This window comes from Dendrobates tinctorius, unplaced genomic scaffold (genome assembly GCF_039654945.1).
Source record: "Dendrobates tinctorius isolate UK_male_01 unplaced genomic scaffold, ASM3965494v1 ptg000129l, whole genome shotgun sequence".
Lineage (NCBI taxonomy): Eukaryota > Metazoa > Chordata > Amphibia > Anura > Dendrobatidae > Dendrobates > Dendrobates tinctorius.
In genome coordinates this window covers 42,184,605-42,197,633 of record NW_027361797.1, presented here as the reverse complement: position 1 = coordinate 42,197,633, position 13,029 = coordinate 42,184,605, and the positions used below count along the sequence as shown (strand labels likewise).

The 13,029-nt window shown below is 45.0% G+C and overlaps 1 protein-coding gene across 1 annotated transcript in view; it reads right to left on the bottom strand.

The window, feature by feature from the left end:
• CRYM (crystallin mu) overlaps positions 1-9,300 on the bottom strand; it is a 98,240-nt gene extending 88,940 nt beyond the window's left edge. The window contains exon 1 of the mRNA XM_073543020.1: positions 9,174-9,300. The gene's annotated coding sequence lies outside the window, so the exon portion shown is untranslated. The remainder of the gene's footprint in view (positions 1-9,173) is intronic.
• Between the last annotated feature and the right edge of the window lie 3,729 nt (positions 9,301-13,029).

Here is a 13,029-nt window from a genome sequence, read left to right as displayed (position 1 = left end):
GACACCGAGTGCGTATTTCTCGCAAGTCACATGTGTGGTCCGTGTGTAATCCGTATTTTTTGCACACCCATAGACTTGCATTGGCGTACTACGGGCGTAGTACGCTGACAATCGCAGCATGCTGCGATTGGCACGGAGCGTAGGATACGGATGAGAAATATACGCCTGGTGCGAGTGACCCCATAGAGAATCATTGGTCCGTGTGTAATGCATGCTTTTAGCGCCTCTCACTCGGCCGTATTCCTCGCCAGTGTGACTCCGGCCTTAGATTCACAGATAGACAGAGCGGACAGCAGTGTGAACAGTGTCTGCACCCTGATATCTACATATCATGATTCCTCTGCTCAGGGTGTCTGGGACTCTGTGATGGACAGCTTTGGCATTCTATCCTGTGCTGGGGCGTGCTGAGCTGTCGCTGCTTTGATTGACAGCTTGCTCGACCTATCTGACTGGAATGTGCAGAGACTTCCACAGGTCCTCCATATTCTTGGTAATTGCCCTGTTATTTAGGTGAGCTGTCTGGCCCAGATCATTGCCAGTCAAAAGCTTGTTCTAAGCGGGTGCTCTCTGGTGTATTCGCCTGTACCCTGTGCTGTAAGTTCTGATCTTTTTCCGCTGCTGACCTTTGAACTGTGTTCTGACTACCCATTTGTCATTTCCCCTTTGCATCTGATATTCAGCTGCTGACCTTTGGACCTTGTTGTTATTGCCCCTTTGCTTATCCGCTGTTTCTCTGGCATTCTGACCCTGGCATGTGATCTGACTTGCGACTTTGTGTTTTTCCCTTGGTTTACTATGTGATCTTTTGGTATTTACCCTGGAATGTCTGATTGCGCTTTTTCACGGTCTAGCCATTGGTTGTGACTAGTGTCACACTCCAGTACTAGATCAGATAGCCATAGTGGACTGCAGTGTGAGCAGTCTCTTCTTACGTCAGAAGGCATGGTATCTCCAGTATTAAATCAGAAAGACAGGGTGGACAGCAGTGTGAGCAACCCCTTTTTACCTCAGCATTCCTGGTATTTTCAGTATTAGATCCAATAGACAGAGCGGACAGCAGTGTGACCAGCCTCTGCACCCTGATATCTCCAGTATTAGATAAGATAGTCATTAGTCATAGTGGACAGCAGTATGAGCAGCTTCTTCTTACATCAGCACTCCTCTTAACTCCAGGAATAAATCAAATAGACACTCAGCACTCCTGGTATCATCAGTATTAGTTTCGATAGACAAGGTGGGCAGCAGTGTGAGCAGCCTTTTCTTACCTCAGCGTGCATGGTATATATGGAATCTCGAGTATTGGATCAGGTTGATAGGGTAAGCAGCAGATGGAGCAGCATCTTCTTACATCAGCACCCCTCTTAACTCCAGGAATAAATCAGGCACTCAACACTCCAGGTATCAGAATTAGTTTTGATAGATAGGGTGGACAGTGTTAGCGTGTGTGGTCTAGAGCAGGAAGCTCTGGAAGTGGACCCTCTGGACCGTGGCACCGAGGGACCCCGGGCGAGCTGCCAGGTGGAACCAACCCTTATACAGGGACCGTTAGGAGCAGGCCCAGGGGTTCGAGTACCACGGTAGCCGGTACCGAGAGGGGCGGCTCAGGATGGACTGGAGTAAGACTGAGACTTGAGTAAGACGGCAGGAACACTGAAGGCAGGACTGGAGTAGAACGGCAGGAGAACTGGAGGGAGGACTGGAGTAGAACGGCAGGAGCACTGGAGGGAGGACTGGAGTAGGACGGCAGGAGCACTGGAGGCAGGACTGGAGTAGGACGGCAGGAACACTGGAGGCAGGACTGGAGTAGGACGGCAGGAACACTGGAGGCAGGACTGGAGTAGGACGGCAGGAACACTGGAGGCAGGACTGGAGTAGGACGGCAGGAACACTGGAGGCAGGACTGGAGTAGGACGGCAGGAACACTGGAGGCAGGACTGGAGTAGGACGGCAGGAACACTGGAGGCAGGACTGGAGTAGGACGGCAGGAACACTGGAGGCAGGACTGGAGTAGGACGGCAGGAACACTGGAGGCAGGACTGGAGTAGGACGGCAGGAACACTGGAGGCAGGACTGGAGTAGGACGGCAGGAACACTGGAGGCAGGACTGCGGAAAACATCAAGGAACACGGGTAGCAGGGCTGAGAAGCTGCTGCGGGGAGCAGCCGAGAAGAGAACTGCAGGAGCAGAGTGTACACGATGAAGCGAATGTTCTACTGAGTGACAGTTCTACATATAGAAAATTGCCTCATGATTAGTGTTGAGCATTCCGATACCGCAAGTATCGGGTATCGGCCGATACTTGCTGTATCGGAATTCCGATACCGACTTCCGATATTTTTTCAATATCGGAAGTCGGCATCGGAATCGGAAGTTCAGTTGATTGACGGCCTGACGTCATCATGATGCGCGGTGTGTGCGCATCATGATGCGCCGTCATTTCGGGCCTTCCGGGGGTCTCTGCCGGCCTGCCGGGGGGCTGTGCCGGCCTGCCGGTGGTCTGTGCACCCTGTGGGGGTCTGTACCGGCCTGCCGGGGGGCTGTGCCGGCCTGCCGGGGGGCTGTGCTGATGTCCGGGGGTCTGTGCAAGCATCGTCCGATGGGACTACAAGTCCCATCGGGCGATGCCTGCTACCATGACAGTGATTGACACATTAGCCAATGATGGGACAGTAGTAGTCCCATCATCCGGCTAATGTGTTAAATGTTAAAAAAAAAAAAAATACTACATACATACTACATGCATGCTACATACTACATGCATGCTACATACATACTACATACATGCTACATGCATGCTACATACATACTACATACATACTGCATGCTACATACATACTACATACATACTACATGCATGCTACATACATACTACATATATACTACATGCATGCTACATACATACTACATGCTACATACATACTACATATATACTACATACATACTACATACATACTGCATGCTACATACATACTACATACATACTACATACATACTACATGCATGCTACATACATACTACATGCATGCTACATACATACTACATGCATGCTACATACATACTACATGCTACATACATACCACATACATACTACATACATACTACATACTACATATATACTACATGCATGCTACATACATACTACATGCTACATACATACCACATACATACTACATACATACTACATACATACTACATGCTACATACATACTACATATATACTACATGCATGCTACATACATACTACATGCTACATACATACCACATACATACTACATACATACTACATACATACTACATGCTACATACATACTACATATATACTACATGCATGCTACATACATACTACATGCTACATACATACCACATACATACTACATACATACTACATACATACTACATGCTACATACATACTACATATATACTACATGCATGCTACATACATACTACATGTTACATACATACCACATACATACTACATACATGCTACATATATACTACATGCATGCTACATACATACTACATATATACTACATGCATGCTACATACATGCTACATGCATGCTACATACATACTACATACATACTACATGCTACATACATACCACATATATACTACATACATACAATACATTCATACAATACATACATAGACATACAGTACATATAACATAGAGTAACATACTTACCAATACTTGTCACATTGTTCCCCGAAGCCATTGTCTTTTCCGGGATAAATATTAACATAACAAACCACAAAAATACTCACCCACGATCCGAAGCAGTCCACGAGTGTGTCCCACGACGATCTTGGGTAGAGAACTGCAGCATCAGATGATGCTGCCGTTCTCTACGGGCTGCAGGAATCCAATGACGGAAGGTAGGTATCCTTCCGCACTGTATTCCTCCGCCACTTAAAAAAAAAAAAGTCCCTAGTCTCACTTTATGCCATTGCTGCGTGGGAATTTCCTACCCAAGATCGTCGTGGGACACACTCGTGGACTGCTTCGGATCGTGGGTGAGTATTTTTGTGGTTTGTTATGTTAATATTTATCCCGGAAAAGACAATGGCTTCGGGGAACAATGTGACAAGTATTGGTAAGTATGTTACTCTATGTTATATGTACTGTATGTCTATGTATGTATTGTATGAATGTATTGTATGTATGTAGTATATATGTGGTATGTATGTAGCATGTAGTATGTATGTAGTATGTATGTAGCATGTAGTATGTAGCATGCATGTAGTATATATGTAGTATGTATGTAGCATGTAGTATGTATGTAGCATGCATGTAGTATATATGTAGTATGTATGTAGCATGTAGTATGTATGTAGCATGCATGTAGTATGTATGTAGCATGCATGTAGTATGTATATGGTATGTATGTAGCATGTAGTATGTATGTAGCATGCATGTAGTATATATGTGTTATGTATGTGGTATGTATGTAGCATGCATGTAGTATGTATGTAGTATGTATGTAGCATGTAGTATGTAGCATGCATGTAGTATATATGTAGTATGTATGTAGCATGTAGTATGTATGTAGCATGCATGTAGTATATATGTGTTATGTATGTGGTATGTATGTAGCATGTATGTAGTATGTATGTAGTATATATGTAGTATGTATGTAGCATGTAGTATGTATGTAGTATGCATGTAGCATGCATGTAGCATGCAGTATGTATGTAGCATGCATGTAGTATATATGTAGTATGTATGTAGCATGTAGTATGTAGCATGCATGTAGTATATATATAGTATGTAGCATGTAGTATGTATGTAGCATGCATGTAGTATATATGTGTTATGTATGTAGCATGTAGCATGCATGTAGCATGCATGTAGTATATATATAGTATATATGTGGTATGTATGTAGCATGCAGTATGTATGTAGCATGCATGTAGTATATATGTAGTATGTATGTTGCATGTAGTATTTATGTAGTATGAATGTAGCATGTATGTAGTATGTAGTATGAATGTAGCATGTATGTAGTATGCATGTTGTATGTATGTAGCATGTAATTTTTTTTTTTTTTTTTTTTTTACATTTAACACATTAGCCGGATGATGGGACTACTACTGTCCCATCATTGGCTAATGTGTCAATCACTGTCATGGTAGCAGGCATCGCCCGATGGGACTTGTAGTCCCATCGGACGATGCCTGCACAGACCCCCGGAGCCTGCACAGACCACCGGCAGGCCGGCACAGCCCCCCGGCAGGCCGGCACAGCCCCCCGGAGCCTGCACAGCCCCCCGGCAGGCCGGCACAGCCCCCCGGCAGGCCGGCACAGCCCCCCGGAGCCTGCACAGACCACCGGCAGGCCGGCACAGACCACCGGAGCCTGCACAGACCCCCTGGCAGGCCGGCACAGCCCCCCGAAAGGCCCGTACAGACCCCAGAGAGGCTGTACAAGGGCAGGAAAGGGTTTTTCTTATTCCGATACCGGAAGTCCCATAGACTTGAATGGGACTTCCGGTATCGGAATCGGCGATACCGATACTTTTTTTAAAGATCGGCCGATACCATCCGATACGATACTTTGAAGTATCGGACGGTATCGCTCAACTCTACTCATGATCCTACAAAGGATTTTCAAAGAAAAATTTTCAAACTAATTGAAGAGGGGGCAGCATTGGGTGTTCTGACAAAGGCTCAGGTAGGTTTTTTAAAAATTGTTTCTCTAACTAATCCGACAATCTATGGGCTTCCCAAGGTTCATAAAAATATATCACCACCCCCTATGCGCCCAATTGTTTCAGACATTGGATCTCTCACGGAACACCTCAGCCAGTGGGTAGATTCTTTGCTACAGCCTCTGGTTACACGAGTGTCGGGGTTCCTGAGACTCAAAAGACGTATTACATCAATTTTCTAATGTAGTTTGGAATAGTGATTTTCAGTGGATTAGCTGTGACGTTACTGCTCTTTACACCTCTATTTCTCAAGATGTTACAATCAGAGCATTGGAATTTCACCTGCATAAATATAGGAAAGATGTATATCTTTGTACCGTGTTAGCCAGTGGATAGAAAAATATTCAGGATTGAGAGTCCTCAACTACTGTATCAACTACTGAGGACTCTCAATCCTGAATATTTTTCTGCATAAATATAGTAACTTTACTAATGAATTGTGTAATTATACCATGAGGTTATTTATTTCCTAATGCTTCACAATTATTTCTTTTTTGATGGAGATTTTTTTCTACAATGCAGAGGAGTATCAATGGGCGGCAAACATTCGCCATCGGTGGCTAATCTTGTTATGTCGCACTGGGAGGAGGTAATTTTGTATTCTGATAATAATCCATTCTTGTCCAGCATTTTTTGGTATGGCAGATTCATTGATGATACACTCCTCATACCAGAACTAATAGAATATTTCAACTCTAATGATTTTAATCTCAAATTTACATTCATGACCGATCCACATGTAATTTTGTTTCTGGATCTTAAGGCCCTTTTACATTTAGCGATGCACCAGCGATCCGACCAGCGACACGACCCGGTCAGGATCGCTGGTAGATCGCTAAATGATCGCTACTGAGCTGTCACACAAGCAGCCCTCACAGCGATGCAGCAGCGACGCAGCGGACGATACTTACGTTTCACACACAGCGATCCCGACGGCCTCCTGCCCGCCTCCACGCGTCGCTCGTCATCTCAGCAGGAAGCCCAGCAGGAAGCAGACGACGAGAAATGGAGCCACCCGATCCCGCGCGATCAGTGATGGACAGCGGGGGAGCCGGTCGGAGGTAAGTATTACACATTGTGATATCGCTAGCGATATCGCTATAACGTCACAAAATCAGTGACGTTTTAGCAATATTGCTAGCGATATCGCTATGTGTAAAACCCCCTTTAAACTAAAAGGGATTGCAGGTGCTGTCATCAGCACTGCTACATTCTGCAAGCCACTTTCTGGTAACACCATCCTACATGGCACACGATTAAATCTATACCAGTGGGGGAGCTCACTAGAATCACTAGAAATTGCAATGATGACAATGCCCTGAAAGGAGAAATTGAGTCATGTAAAAAAGACATGATTTGTTATCATCTAAGGTATATAATAACGATAAAAATCCTGATAAGATGGTTTGCTCTATCCAATACAGTTCTCAGTTTAACACCATTAAAGCACTCATCTTAAAACCTCTACCTATTCTGTTTGAAGATGAGGTCTTGTCTAACATTTTATCTAAGGGCTGCCAAGTGGTTGCTAAAAAAACCAACACCTTATCAGACATAGTGTCTCCTAGCTTTTTTAGTTCTAAGACTGGATCTCGGACGTGGCTACACTGCTGCGGTTTTTACCGCTGCGGTACATCCAGATGCAGAACATGTGCACATTCTAATAATGTTCATTCTTTTTTTGATGGTACTAATTGAAATGAACACAAAATAAAACAATATATCAATTGTAATAGTAAAAATGTAGTATATGTGATTGCCTGCTCCAAATGTAGCTTGAGATATGTGGGCGGCACATCTCGCATGCTCAAGACTCGCATGTCTGAACATATAACTGACATCTTATCTCCTTCCAGTATTAATCGCTCCATCTCATCTGCATCCAGACACTTCATTAATGAACACCAAAGAAGTACTGAATTTTTTCGTGTCATGGGCATTGAGAGAATAACACCACATATAAGAGGTGGAGATCTGAAAAAACGGCTTCTAACACGTGAAGCGTATTGGATTTTTCATCTAAATACATGCTTTCCCAATGGACTGAATGCCAGAAGAGAAATTGTTTCATTATTGATGTTATTATTGTATTTATATATACGCACAAAAAATTTTTTACTTTTTAAAAAAAAAATTTTTTTCTCTCCCCCTTTTTCTCAAAAAATTGTGTTTTTCTTTGTCACATTATTTCTTATATTTCACACATGTTCCCTTCCCCCCCCTCCTTTTTTTTTTTTCTCTCCTTTTTCCCTTCACATCATGTGTTTGTAATTTACTGGGTGAAATGAGTATATATTGAAGTAACACCCAGGGGGAGTAGTTTTGAGAAAGAACAAGCTATTGTTTGAAACACGTAATCATCTGCTACTTGTTACTCATGTGAACACACCAATTTTTGCTCTGTTTTGAACTTGTTTTTAACAATAAATTGGACTTGAATTTGATTTGCAAAGCTGGACCTTTCTTTTTCCTTAGACCAGGCAGATGCCTGGGGCCCCCACCTACAAAGGGGGCCCCCTGCATCTGCAGTCCATTTATGAAGTGGTGTACAGCAGTGAATAATGCTGTGCATTCCTCTGTAGTCCGGAGCGTCTGTCTTGCAAAGCCCCTTGAGCCCCCCTGTCTCTTTCTCCCTGCAGTCAGGTTAAAAGTTGAGGGGGAGGGGCCGATTACAGCACAGTGACAGTGCAGCACGATGCCTGAAGCTCTGTCTCCTCCTGAGTCCTGATCATTGGCTGCTTCTAGCACTGTCCAGAGAATGAATATGCCTAAGTGAAGCCGCAGAACCTGGAAAGTAAGAGCAGCAATAACAGGTCAGAGTGCAGTGATTTACTCACTTTGGTCCCAGAGCTCTGTGCTGATCACTGCAGGATCAGGATTCACAGTAACATGCAGCAGCGATCAGCATCAGCTCTGACCGCAGTCACTAATCACTGCTTGTAATGTGACAGGGTGACCTCCTGTCACTGCTGTCTGGATGACACAAGACAGGGATATTGTCTGCTGAATCAGGGGATTTATGATATAGAAATAAATGAATTTCCATGTGAAACAATAAGGGTAAACCATACACATATATAGTACAGGGGTGCATAGGAATCAGCGTTTTTGGTGCATTATTTTTTTTTTTTTGCAGCCAAAGCCTGCTCTCTTGGCAGTAAAAACATGGCTTTCAAAACACCCATTTTTTAGGGTATGTGCAGACGATCTGGAAATGGCAGCACTTTGGACGCAGCAGACACGTGCTCCGTCCAAAGTGCTGCCATCTGTCGAACGCAGGTGATTCCGCGTGTGGTCACTGAACTGTGAGGAATCACTGCACCCAATACATCGTAGGGGTGAGATTTCTCTTGCGGAGACTCGCTTCTATGCAAAAAAAATTGACATGCTGCGGTCTGGAGAGTCGTGCCGCATGTCCGTCTCTGCGGGTGAAGTGCGGGCGTATGTGCACAGCCTTCTCTTACCTCTGCACCCTGGTATATCCAGTATTAGATCAGATAGTCGTGGTGGACAGCACCTCCAGCACTCCTGGTATGTCCAGTATTATATCACAGTATCCACTGGGAGCAAATCTTCCTACACGTTAGAGTGGAGCTTCTACTGCAGGTGCCCACAAGCTCCTCTGCCATTAACCTATAAGGACAGGTCTCTTTCAGCATAACAAGATGGTGTCCGTTTTACTAGTAAAGTGATTAGCTTTCTAGACAAAGCGATTTTGATTTGCTAGTTAAAATCATGTTCAAATTTATTTGTAATACCATTTCCTTTTTTCTGTTTCCAGTGAACACTTTTAGGCTACGTTCCCATGTTGAACTTTTGGTGATTTTTTTGATGTTGCAGATTTTCTGCACCCGTTAAGTAAATTTGTTACTTGAATTTTTCCAAGAATATGAAGAGTACAGTAAGGCTGGAGTCACACTAAGGCTGGTTTCACATTCGCGCTTTTTAAGCGCACGCACGACCGGGGGTAGCTCCGCCCCCGAGCCGGCTCTCTGCCCGGCGTGCCCGCCCCTTCCTTGTAGCGCCGCCTCCTAGCGCACAGCGGCGCCTGCGATCGGCGCACCCTATCTTTAGCATAGGGTGCGCAGATCGTGCGCAGGCCGTGCGCTAGTTGCGCTTTGACCTGCGCTGCGCACTTTTGACGGTGCGCCGTGCGCGCCAAAATCCGAAAAGTTTGATTTTGGCGCGCACGGCGCACCGTCAAAAGTGAGTAGCGCAGGTCAAAGCGCAACTAGCGCACAGCCTGCGCACGATCTGCGCACCCTATGCTAAAGATAGGGTGCGCCGATCGCAGGCGCCGCTGTGCGCTAGGAGGCGGCGCTACAAGGAAGGGGCGGGCACGCCGGGCAGAGAGCCGGCTCGGGGGTGGAGCTACCCCCGGCCGTGCGTGCGCTTAAAAAGCGCGAATGTGAAACCAGCCTAACCTGCGTAAAATACGGTCAGTATTTTACATGCGTAATACGGATGACAGACCCCTAAACAGTGCTCCGTATGTCATCCGTAATCAAGGTGTGGTCGCGTATTTTGCGCATGTCAGCATCCGTATGTAATCCGTGTGGCATCCGTATGGTGAGATTTTCTCGCAGGCTTGCAAAATGGACATATAATGGAGCCCTATGACAGTTTTAATAAAGAAATGAAAGAATAGATATAGACACATAGAATGCATATATATATATATATATGTATTCTATGTGTCTATATCTATTCTTTCATTTCTTTATTAAAACAGTCAGTGTGAGTTTACTGTATCGTGCACTGAATTGCCGGCTTTGCTAAAAGACACCGGGTGCGTATTTCTCGCAGGTCACATGTGTTGTCCGTGTGTAATCCGTATTTTTTGCGCACCCATAGACTTGCATTGGCGTATTACGGGCGTAGTACGCTGACAATCGCAGCATGCTGCGAGTGGCACGGAGCGTAGGATACTGAGGAGAAATATACGCCTGGTGCGAGTGACCCCATAGAGAATCATTGGTCCGTGTCTAATGCGTGCTTTTTGCGCCTCTCACGCACCCGTATTCCTCGCCAGTGTGACTCCGGCCTTAGTATATAACTCACCAAAAACTCATTGTGGGAATGCAGCCTAAGGGTGTGCGCACACGTTGCGGATTAATCTGCGGCTTTTTTTTGCAGAGAATCCGCGGGTAAACTTTTTCTGCGGATTCCTAGCATATGTTCAGCAGATTTGATGCAGGTTCTAGTGCGGTTTGGAGGGGGAGAGGGAGAGAGAGATTTTAGTTGATTTGTATGCAGCTGCTGTTCCACAAAAAAGAACTGACATGCTGTGGAAAATAAGCAGGAAATCTACACGGAATTTTCCGTAGCATGTGCAAAGCAGCTTTGGTTTTCCATAGATTTACATGGTACTGTAAACTGCATGGAAACTGCTGTGTATCCGCAGGACCTAATCCGCTGCAGATCCACAGCAAAAACCGCGATGTGTGCACACACCCTAAATGGTACGTGCACATGTTGCGGATTACACTGCAGATTTTTCTGCGTGGATTTGGCTACATCTGCAGGTAAATCCACAGGTCAAATGACCTGCGTTTTACCTACGGATTTAGTGCAGATTTTGTGCGGGTTTCCCCTGCGTTTTGACACCTGCAGATTCCTATAAAGGAGTAGGTCTCAAAACGCTGCGGAATCCGCACCAAGAGTTGACATGCTGCGGATTTAAATCCGCAGAAAATCCGCGCAAAAAAATCTGCAGCATGTGGACAGCGTTTTTCAGTTCTCATAGCCTTTAATGGTACTGTACAACGCAGCAGAATCCGCAACGTGTGCACATACCCTAAAGCATGTTTCTCTGGAAAAAAAATCTAAAGTTTTGGTCTTGCAGAAAGTCTAAGGCTATGTGCACATGGAGTTTTTTGGCTCTGCGGATTTTGTAGTGAAAACCGCAGATAAATCCGCAGGACTTTAGTCCTGCGGTTTATCTGCGGTTTTGCCTGCAGTTTTACCCTGCGTTTTTACACCTCATAATGGATGAGGTGTGAAACTACAGCGTTTCTGCACTAAAGAATTGACATGCTGCGGATTGTAAACCGCAGCAAAACTCAGCGGAAAAATCCGCAGTATGTGCACTGCGTTTTCCAGTTTACCATTGAAAACAATGGTACTGTACAACGCACCTAAATCTGCTGCGGACCCGCAGCTGCAGAAACGCTGCGGATCCACAGCAGAATCCGCACCGTGTGCACATACCCTCATATTTCCAGTAGGTCTGGATGCTTTTCTCCCAACAAATGGCATTCTGGGTTATAAATAATCTAGCGAAAGAGAATGTATAATCGGTGGAGAAAGGTTTAACTTCATGGACCCAAGTCTTTTTGCCCCTCTACAAACCTGTGATGTGCCATTGATATAATTGGTAACTTCTTATGTGGCAGAATGGCTTTGACTATGGATCCCTTGTTCCCAAAAAGCAAGTGCAACAACTATCTCTGCACCTAAGATTTGGTTGATGGGAATTTTCTTTAAATTAAAACACAGATTTTTAGAAAATATTATTAAGCTGATATTATACCTGTTCTATACAAGTATTTAAATTGAAAACAAGTTTAACCCCTTTACAACATATGACGTATATTTACGTCATATGTCGTGTCCCTAACTTGATATGGGTTCACACACTGATTTAATTAGCCATCATGTGCCTTTACCAGCCATGGGAGGAGTGGTGCTCTGCCCATAGCTGATAACCTGTTAAATCACGCTGTCAGAGATTGACAGTGAAATTTAACACACGCCAGCAGAAGTGTGTCATTGCTACCGCCTACTGCCCTTCGAAGCACCTGTCACATGATCACGGGGCACCAATGGGTTGTCATGATTACCTTGAGGGCATTACTACCCGTACTGGTATATGGGGCCTGGTGAGCAGAGGGGACCCAGTGAGCCCTCCTCTTCTTCTCACCGAGCCCCAGAGACAGGATTCTGCAGGTTCAGTACCTGAACATGCATCAAAATCTATATTGCTGTGTGGGAAGGGATTCCCGCTCGGCAACAGTTAACAGCCACCAGCCAATCACAGGCTGGCAGCTTACATCAGCTTACATGTCACCAAGTTATGATGTCACTGCCTCTGCCAGCCAAAAGAGTCTACCTTGTTGTGGTGGTGGCTTAAAAAAAATCTTTCTTCTGGCCAAAACAAAAGCTGCTGGTTATGTATGTGATATGGCGATGGGAACTGTTAATGTGTGATTTGTGAGGACGTAGTGCAGAAGTGCAATTTTTCCAAGAGTGGGCAGTGGGACTGTGGAAGGTTTGAGAGGTGGAGGTGGCGGCGGAGCTGGGGTGGAGCCTGGGCGGAGA